Source organism: Canis lupus, chromosome 29 (genome assembly GCF_048164855.1).
Source record: "Canis lupus baileyi chromosome 29, mCanLup2.hap1, whole genome shotgun sequence".
NCBI lineage: Eukaryota > Metazoa > Chordata > Mammalia > Carnivora > Canidae > Canis > Canis lupus.
The window spans coordinates 12,432,589-12,443,313 of record NC_132866.1 but is presented as its reverse complement, the minus strand read 5'-3'; the positions used below and the strand labels follow the sequence as shown (position 1 = coordinate 12,443,313).

The following is a 10,725-nucleotide window of genomic DNA, read 5'->3' as shown; positions in this document are numbered from 1 at the left end:
ATAACAAGTAATTTGGAGATAGGACATTGTGGGCATTAGTTTAGTTGCTTAGCAATGTCAAGACAACATGCCTGAAGTGCTCTCAGTTTCTGCTTCATGGTTACAAGATGCCTACCGCAGCACCAGCCACCACAGTCCTGGTTAAGGAAGAAAGGAGAAGAGGGTAAGATCATTCAATGCTTCTGATCCTATTCTTCTTTCCTTACAAAAACAAATGGCTTCCTGAACCCTGCCCACCTCAGCAGACTTTTGGTTCTATCTTACAAAAGACTGAGTTTCTTTAGTGAAAGATAGCTAGGAAGAAAAATGTGGAGAGGCTTTAGAGTGGTCGAGAAACAGTTGAAAGGAGCCCTAACCTGGCCAGACTTCTAGAATGAAGAGCTCCAGGAAACACTGAAAAGAATCCAGGCTCTGGAATCCAACAAGCCTTGGTTTGAACATGGGCTCTACCCCTCCCTGCTCATGAGCCCTTAAGCAAGGCACTTAACACTTTCAAACAGCCATTTCCTCATTTGAAGTATGAGCCTAGTAATGGTGACCTCAAAGCAGAGCAGGAAGCGAGGCCAGAGATGACTTATGGATGTAGGCACCTTGGTATGGTGTGTGGCAGGAGGTACAAATGAAGAATAGCCATTTTTATTTGGAGACACCAGCCATTGAAACATGAGTATTTTTCCTCTTTGGATAAAATATGCCTTCTATTAAGTACCTATTTTCATTAAGTTCCAGATTATGTACATTTTAACTCTACCACATATTTGCAATTCAACGAAGCACAATTAAAACAGTGACTTTGGGTTGTCCTGATTAACTGTGGCCATTTACACACTCATGTCACTAGCAGAAATCAAAAGGTATTACAAAAAGATACTCTGTAGACTTTCCAGTTTGGGGCATCGCTCTAATATTTGCAAGTTGTTGTTTCTTTTTTAAATTATATGAAAAGAATTTTTGATTCAAGATATGTTTAGTGTTTACATGACACGGGTAAGGGCCATCTTGAAAGCCCTTCCTTTTAAAATATATTTTATATTCAGATTCCCATCGGAAGAAGACTATAGAACTCAAGGTAATCAAAATGGCTTCAAGAGCCAAACAACAGGACTTATGGACTCACCGTGATGATTATCTATGAAAGGTCCTTGAAGGCTATCAATATTTACTCTACTTGACCACTGAAGCTCAATGAACCCCTCCTAAGGATAAAAGAGAATCATATATGCTATTGCACTATTTGGATATTAAAAAGTTTAAATATGGGCTAGAGAAATTAGGATAAACTATTATTACACCCACAGATGTTTAAAATTTACCAGTAATGAACTCACATGCCAGAACTTGAGAAAAATGAAAGAAGGGATGGCATCAAAATTTCTTATTATTTGTAAAAACGTCTTCTAGACAAGCCAATTTAATACAGACAGTGCAAATAGCAATGACTTGTCCAAGGAAATATTGAAACCCATTAGGAATGCACGTGCGCAAGCTGATTCAACAAGGCAGTGTATTTTTCTCAAAAACATAATATCTTTTCTGCATTGTGTGAGATGAAGGTTAGATTACATTTCTTGCCTGTGCAGTAATTCCCACATCATAAATTCTGATGAAATTATATCAATCTATAAAGCAAATGGATGTCTGACCTACCATCGCTTCCTACTTCTCAGCAAGAGAGGCTGCCATACGAGCAAATCCCCAGCTGCTCGGAGCGATGCTATTGCAGCATGCCTTTGCCTGGGAACTGTTATTAACTATCCTGACCAGGAGCGGCTGCTCGAGTTTGTGGTTTCTGCTCTGAATATTAAACTTGGGCATACAAGAGTCCTTATTGTGGGGAGCACTTGGAAATGGTAATACAAAATTGCTTTATATTTGCGGGATTTGATTGCTTTGGATGATACAGCCCTAGCTGGTGGGCCTCTCTCGCTGCTTGTATTCCCAGATTATAAATCATTCCTTTGACAGGGTATCTGCCACAACCAGGTCTCAGTTTCCGTGGTATCATTTTTTATATTACAACTGGCAACTGCTCTTCTGGGCTGTTCATATAAGTGACACATTTTGCATAATATATGAGAAGGGGGTCAAAATCAAAGCTAATAAAAGCCTCCCCAACTTTTTCTTGTACATGTCAAGGCATCTCAGGCTTTGAGTCTTGAGAGGACTGGCTCGTGGATAGAAGATGTTTTTGTACGGTGTTGGTCAGCACTGTGTTTACCAGTCCTGAAATTCAGTGTCACAAAAGTCAACATGAAACAAAGCTGCATCCACAATTAGCCAGTGAGTTACTTATAATCAACCTCCAAGAACAATATAAGCTCTCCTTAAAATTTATGGAAAGAAGCAAAAGCACTTAATGCATCTTTCCTAAGAAAAGGTAGCTACAAGCGGGTGCCCTGTTTTGCTCTTCTGAGAACAAGAGTTTTTAACATGATGGTGTGCAGGTCTTCCTTCCAGTTCTGACATTTTGGTGAGGTTACAAAGTGTCCTGGTGGAATTCAAGCACCATGAATGCAGATGATAGTCAAAAACGTATACTGCTGCTTTGTTGCAAACAAGTTTGACTTCAGGACTAAGACTTAGTCCTTAGAAGCTCTCTCGCATTCCTGGAACCCATGTACCAGCTATATAGGAGAACCCATGTTCCTAAAGTTACACATTTTAACTCCTAGAACATAGCTGCCTGGTGGTTGTGCCTGAGATGCCCTGCTTTTCCTCCATGAGAATTTGGGGAGATATTAATTTGAAAGATGATACCAAATAAGCCTAATGAGATCCAAGCAGCAGTGCAAAAATGTCCTCCAAATTATGCTCTTATGAATTTATGAACGAAGGAATCAATAGTTTAAAAGACTGTTTGGAAAGCACCGCAGAAAAAAAAAAAAAAAAAAAAAGGAAAGCACCGCAGCCCAGAAATAAGAAGCTCTCAGTCACTCCCCACAAGAGGCCTGCTTACTCTGGGTCTCCTTGGTTGCTCTTATGAGATCAATGGTTCGTTGACATTCCATTAGTCATAATACAAAGCAGGAACTGTGAGTGGCCCAAGGCTCAACATTAGCTGGAAGTGGTTTCTAAATTAACCAAGTTCAGCATTTCCTGAGCAATTACTTGCCCTTCCCCACCCGCCTTCCTCCCCCATCCAAAAGAGGATTTGTATATATTTTCAAATATAGCCAAAACATAATTGTAGGGTAACCAGAGAGATCTCGTACAAAACTGCTGTTGGAAACCCACAGATTCTGTCCCTGCGCTCAGTTAATGTGCCGAAGTGGACTGTGTTCATATATGTGGTCTGCACGTTTCAGAGCTCTTTGGGAAATCATCTCTTTCCAAAATGCAGGAAAAAGAAGTTAACTACGCAGAAGAATTTTTTATTGATAACTGTTGAAGGCTGAAATGGATTCCTTTGAGAATTTTACTTTGATTATTGGATGTTAGAACTGAGAAGACTTCATAGACAATTTCATTTTTCAGTTGAGAAATGGCGACCCAGAAGAGTAAAAGGTCTTGCCCAAGTTCATGGAGGCAGCAGCAGAATTAGGACTAGAACCTAGAGACTCCTGGCTCCTGGACACGAACAGTGATTTTCAAGCTTTCTTGCCTATGAACTGCTGTATGCAACATGTTTTCCATTATAATCCAGTCAAATTTATATCCAAGCAACTGAAACAAAATTTTGAGAAATGATTCTTACCTTTATTATGTGTGATGTGCTCTGATGCATTCTGTTTTGTTCTTTTTTTCACTTTTTTCTTAACACAGGTCAGGAGCTACTTTGGCTATAACCTACAGTTTTTAAAACAACGTTCTAGGTTATGTTTGCTCAAAAATGGCTTATTAGATTTCCTTTAATAAAGACTTCCTACATCCAAGCTCCGATTTTACCTCCCCATCCCAGAGACAGAGTGGAATGGCATTCCTCATCCAAGCCCAGGATTCTGCAGACTTGCTACATTTGATAGAAACAAAACTAACTCCTACAATAAGTCATGTTTTTCCTTAATATTAGTGGCCAGAAAAGCTTAAACGTCTGGAAAAAGACAACCCAAACAATAGAAGATCCAGAAGTGATGAAAACCAACAATTCTACTGAAATATGACTTGTTCAGCCAATAGGAGGCCACTGTTCTGCAGAGATGCTTATTTGGGCTCTTGGCTGAATTTTGGGGGCTCTTTGGCTTGGAATAAATGGTTTTGTTAATAACTGCTCCATAAAACTCAGTGTGGTGTTTGGCTTCTTAGGGTGACAGTAAACACCCCAATTCATCCGTCCAGTGGCACTAGCAGAGGAAAGGGTGGGTTTTGCTAAGAAGCTAAGCCAGGCTGCTAATCTACCAAAGAGTAAGGATGGGAGATCTCCTCTGGAGTGGTTTGTAGGGGTTTGCTTGTGGGTTTCCCAGCAGAACTCTCAGGTGGTCCGTACCTCCAGTCTTCTCTGTAGCAAAACACATGAAATCCTAGTATCGATACATCCACCGTTCAACATGTGGCGAGTGTTCCTTCCTCGCCAGGGGAAAGCACAGAGCCAGTGAATCTGAATGGCAGTAGAAAACTGCGAGTCCCCCAGATGCCAGCAACAGGAAACATGGAAGCAGTTCTCAGAAGACAGACACTCAACGTGGGCCAACTCCTGGCCCGTGATGATATGCACACTCCCCGTCTGAAGTGGCTGCAAGCCAGGTGTGTGACCGCAGCAAGCAGGAACTCCTTTTGTCCACTTCCTCCACGGGACAAGGCATGGACCTGCATCTCATCAGTTCCCAGAATGCTTGATTCCAACCCCGGGCTCATCCTTACAGACTGGGGATGGAACAACTTAGCTTCTTTTACTGGAAATTCCCATGCCGCCATCCTAGGGTAATATGGAGCCAGCCAAACCTTGTTTTTCACTCAGGGCTGATTTCTGGCACAATTCCCATTGCAGGACTCCAGCACTGACAGAGGTTAATGGGTACCATTTAGCCACTCTCGGCAGCAGTGGTTTGATCTTCTTGGCTCTGATACTCTTCCTCCTCTTGGCACGAGAAAATTCAGCTTTTGCCCTTTATCTTGTTATCCAAGAGCCTGAATGCCCATGACAGCCGTGGATGCAGATGCTGCCCCTTCTAAGTCCTTGGCAGAGCAGTAAAATTCAGACCAACGCAGGCAGTGTGCATTGAGCTCTTTCTTTTTCCCTACACAGCCAGCTGGCCTGTTGCTGAAACCAAGACCAATCAGAAAAGACACACACGCATATGTGGCTGGTGCTGCCTTGTTTTCTCCTCCACCGCGAGACACAGAGGAACAGGGCCTGGAGGAAGCAGTTTCTCACTTGCAGTAAGCAAAGGCGATTAAATCTGCCCTGAATCCAAAGAACCCTCGACTACCTTGAGTTCCTAAATCCCGAGAGTGGCATCGGCCCACGCAGTTACACACAAACATGACTTTGGAAGAAAAATGCCGACGTAAACTTGACTGCCTCTTGGCAAACAAGTGCACATCGGTTCCAATTACAAACAATGGATCACTCTCTTCTGGAGCACCTACTACTTTTTTAAAATCCACTCAGAAGGCTCCTGACTCAGCCTCTGATCCCACAGCAGAGAAGTAGGGATGAGAGGAGCACACAGAGGTGGGGGCCTGCAGTCAGCATGGACCATACACAGTGTGAAGTCCTATAACTCCTGAGGATGCCTCAAGTCACTATAGAGTCCAGCACCATTCCACGCCTCTACTGAGTGCACATGGGCTTATGGGGGCACTTAGTACGGGCAATTTCTCCTCCAGCACTGGGATAAATTGCTGTGACTTTGGCTGAGCACCACCAAAAAAAAAAGTAGTTGGTTTGCATTTAGGAACACAAAATGTATTTCTTTTAACCCAAGATTCATACTCGAAGAAGCAAGAACTTCACCAGGACCCACTGAGAGCATGTGTCACTCTGGCAGATGCCATGGGGGGAGTGGCACACAGAATTGCTAAAGCAGGCAAACACATTCATGACTCAATTTCTCTAGGAGCACCCTCCTGCCACCCACCTCTCTTCAGCCTTTTCTCTCCGAGCACAGAGCAGAATTTCCCCATCTTTGGGAATAAATCTTTAGTCCCCAAGATAGCTGGGAAGGTGGCTCAACTTCCTGTTTAGAATCCCTGCCCCTTTCCCCACCATGAAGATCCCAGAATTATTCCGGAATAATTCCCATTTTGACCTATATGTTTGTTCCAGAAGTTCAAAAAGTTTTGGATGAGGATATTCAGAAATCAAAATTGGACTCCTGGAACTCGCAGGGCTGGACTGAGAGCTAAGGGGCTTCGTGGGGAGCTCAGGGCCTCAGTTTAACACCTCTGAAATGGGCCTAGTAGCACCCTTTGCTGTGGAAAGGGTGGAATCAGCTTAATTAATTGGCTTCCTCAGAGCAAAAAATGTGTCATCCTCTTCAAAACCTTAAGATGAAAGGTGCAAAATGGTGCCATTGTTTCATAAATTGCTACATCAAACATGGGACGCCCTATAAACCTACAACAGGTAATTATTATAAAAATAGCACACTGTTAAAACTCCCAGAAGAGCAGGGCATATTTGATGGAAGAGGAACACACATGGTCCTGAGCAAGGAGCCCTGCCTCCAATCCACCTCCCAGGACCCAGCCACTACTACCTCTCCTTGAATTTCTGTAACAGCCTCCCAGACGCTCTCCCTGACTCCACTTTGCCCTCCGTGGTATTGTGATTTATAATATGAAATGTATATTTGGCCTTCACCTCCATTTGTGGCACAGAGCTCCTAAACCCTTGGAATTTCCTAAGTAAGGAGAGTAACAGAGAGGTCTTTTGCTGCGCTAATGAGGTGACTTTGGGACAGTGCCTTAAGGTGGGGGCTGGTTGCTGGGGAATGAACCATGAGATGAGAGGGTGGGAACTCTCAGCCCCACACCCCAACCTCTGGAGGTTAAATCAATCACCAATGGCCAATGATTTAATCAATCATGCCCACGTAATGAGGCCTCTGTAAAAACCCAGATGAACAGGTTGGAGAGCTTCCAGGGTGCTGAGCACCTGGAGACTAGGATGAATGGCATGCTGAGAGAAGACATAGAAACTCCATCCCCTTTCGCCATACCTTGCCTTGGGCATGTCTTCCATCTGGCCATTCCTGAGTTATATCCTCTCATAAGAAATAGGTAGTCTTGTGGCACCTAGGTGGCTCAGGTCATGATCCCAGGGTCCTGGATAGACCCAACATAGGGCTCCCTGCTCAGCAGGAGGCTACTTCTTCCTCTCCCTCTGCTGTTCCTCCTGCCTGTGCTCTTTCTCTCTGTCAAATAAATAAATAAAATCTTTTAAAAAAGAAAAAAATAGGGGATCCCTGGGTGGCTCAGCGGTTTAGCTCCTGCCTTTGGCCCAGGGCGTGATCCTGGAGACCCGGGATCAGGTCCAACATCAGGCTCCCTGCATGGAGCCTGCTCTTCCCTCTACCTGGTGTCTCTGCTTCTCTCTCTGTATCTCTCATGAATAAATAAATTTTTTTTAAAGTAATCTAGTAGGACAAATGTTTCTCTGAGTTCTGTGAGCTGCTGTAGCAAATTAATCAAAGAGGAGGTCCTGGGAACCTCAGATCTATAGCAGGTTGGTAGGCCAGGGGCCCAGGTGACAACGTGGACTTGTGATTGGTGTCTACAGAGGGAGGACAGTCTTGTGGGACTGAGCCCTTAACCTGTGGGATCTGACACTGTCTCCAGGTAGATCGTGTCCAAATTGAGTTGAATGTAGGACACCCAACTGATGTTGGAGAATTGCTTAGTGGCGGGGGGGGAACCCTACACCCAGATATTTGCATGGCTTGCTCTCTCTCCTCCTCTAGGCCTTTGCTCAAGTGTATTTTCTTGGTGATGCCTTCCCTGACTGCCTTATTTAAAACTGTAGCCCTCACTCCACATATAATCTCCCTGCCGCTTTCCCGCTTATTGCTTTCCATAATTCTCAACCATCTAACCTACAATACTTGTTTCTTTTCTGCTTCCCACAGGACAATGCCACCTTTACAAAGGCCAGGATTTTGTCCTGGTTTGCTCACTGCTGCCTCCCCAGCACCTAGATCAGTGCCTGACACATGAAGGTGTCCAATAAATACTTGTTGGATGAATAAATGAATGACAAGTTCTTCCACATGTAAGGACTTTTTGTACTTTCCATTTTCCATAAGATTATCCCTCGTCAGACCCTCTTATCATTTCTGCAGCTGCCCTTTTGACTATTTTTAGATGTTCAAGCTGCCTGAGAGGGAATTATCTGGTAGAGACGGGAAGAGACAAAAAGACAATACCATGGATTAAATTTAACTTGTTTCCCAAAAGTGAAGACTATGCCTTCTCTTCTTTTACATCCCTTTTCTTTTTAATCTGATACAGCCCTAGGCTGGAACTTCTCTGATAAATCAATGAGTCAACAAGTCAGAGGTTAGATGCCGGCTTTCCACCACTTTGTGTTGAGATCCAGTGGACCCTTTTTGTGAAGATGGCATTGGGAGAGAACACCCATATGGGTGGCTTATTAAAGGCCTTTCAGTTGCAAGTAGCAAAAATCCATTCCAGCTGGCTAAAGCAATTGAGTGGGCTTTACTGGAAAAACACAGGGATAGCTCAATGAACCTTAAAAAAGGAAGGACTCATGAGTGATTGAAATCATAAACTGGAACGCCGACATAAGCAGTGTTTATTTTCTGGTTCCAGTCCATGGTCTCTCCTCACAGCTGGCCTTTTTGTACTTGTTTCATGTACCTCTCTGTCCCTCCATGCATGGGAGTGGGACACTCCTGCCCCAGGTAGCTTTATGGTCACATGCCACACAAGCCCCACCAGTGGCCACAGCCCTATTCCTAACTGCAGGAAAAGTAAGATCAGCTGGCTTAGGACAGAAATTCACCTGCTGTAATTTCTCATTGCAATGGGGGGTGAAGTCTCTTACATATCTGCAATTCCTTATCTGGACTTTGTAGATCCAAAAGTATTTTAGATTTTACAGTTTTTCATATTTTAAAATGGGGATGTCCACTGTGCATTACGACATCATCATCACTGGGTCTGAGGCCATATTCTAAAATTAAAGACATGAATACTTCTGAAGGAAAATGAATGAATACTCATAGTAAATGGAAAAAATAAAAAGTATTCACAGCTCCAAGTCAAACCAGGTCAGCCTCTGCTATCAAGTGAGTTCAGATAGGGTTTGGAATTGACCCAAATGAATTGCAAAATCTTTCAGCTTCCAGAATCATTTGGATTTCTGATTCAGGATAAGTAGGGCAACCATGCAATTTATTGTGCAAACTTCCCTTCTGAGAGTAAAGGGGTTGCTATTAAGGATTGCACTGCGAGGGAATGCTGACAATATGCATGTGGCAATGTCATTTCCTAATCTCTCCAATCTGCCCATAATTACAGACAGCGCCACCAAGACAACAAAACCAAAACCCATGAACAACATCTACTGAAGAAAACTAAGTAAAGGTAGCCCCATAAACTCCAAACCATTAAATATTTAAGAGCTACCAAATCTATGCAGCATCTGTGTAGGAAAAAGCACAAGGAAACTCTGGGTTATTGAATGGATTGACTTGAGGACAGAAGAATCCCTAAATCCTGACTCTGACCAGGAAACGGGGCAGGTCAACTTGAAACAATTGAATATGCAACAGACTTTTTTACTAATTCTTGGGTGAGTACAAAGGTTTATGAAAATATCTTTTGTTTTGTTTTGAAGAATTTTTTTAATAATAAATTTATTTTTTATTGGTGTTCAATTTGCCAACATATAGAATAACACCCAGTGCTCATCCCGTCAAGTGCCCCCCTCAGTGCCCATCACCCATTCACCCCCACCCCCCTCCCTCCTCCCCTTCCACCAACCCTAGTTCGTTTCCCAGAGTTAGGAGTCTTCATGTCCAGAGTTAGGAGTCTTCATGTTATGAAAATATCTTAAGGGACTGCATAACCTGGGTCCTAGAATGCCCAAAAAAATAAAGCAAAATTTCCTTTCCTTCCTTCTTCTTTGGAAGTATAACACAGAGTAGCATAGGGACAGGAAAAAAAAAAATGATCCCAATAAAACTGTGGGTAAGCAGCACTGGGGGCAGTTCTCTGAATTATAAAAATGTATTTGTTACTGCTCTGTAAAAAAGGAAGAGGAAGAGGAGGAGGAAGAAGGAGGAGGAGGAGAGAGCTCTAAAACCATGAAACTAGAAAAAGATATTCTAACTTCTCCACTCCCACCTAAAAGGGAAAACTCCTTTTACATGATAATAACCAGCAAAACATAATCACAGTTGAATCCTACACAAAGTGAATATTTTTTAAAAAGAGATTAAGGAAGAGAATAAGTGGCATGTCAGACACACCCACAAAGTACATAGGAAATGCAACCAATATTTCAAAATGAGCTAAAGAGCTAAAGATGCTATAAAATTATGGAAAATATGGGGTGCCTGGATGGCTCAGTCAGTTGGGTGTCTGACTCTTGATTTCAACTCCAGTCATGCTCTCAGAGTCCTGAGATTGAGCCCCACTGTGGGCTCCACACTCAACCAGGAGTCTGTTTCTCTCCCTTTCCCCCCCTCTGCCCCTCCCCCTGCACACATACTCTCTTTCTCTTTCTCTCTCTCTCTCAAATGGGATAAATCTTTTTAAAAAATTAAAATTGGGGGATGCCTGGGTGGCTCACTGGTTGAGCATTTGCCTTTGACTCAGTGC

General features: G+C 43.1%; 1 long non-coding RNA gene across 1 annotated transcript; it reads left to right on the top strand.

Annotated features, from left to right (window-relative positions):
* The first annotated feature begins 410 nt into the window (after positions 1-410).
* Positions 411-9,688, top strand: LOC140620795 (uncharacterized). Its single transcript, XR_012020497.1, has 3 exons — positions 411-6,505; positions 8,007-8,149; positions 9,421-9,688. It is a non-coding gene; the product is annotated as an uncharacterized lncRNA (long non-coding RNA).
* Positions 9,689-10,725: the final 1,037 nt, after the last annotated feature.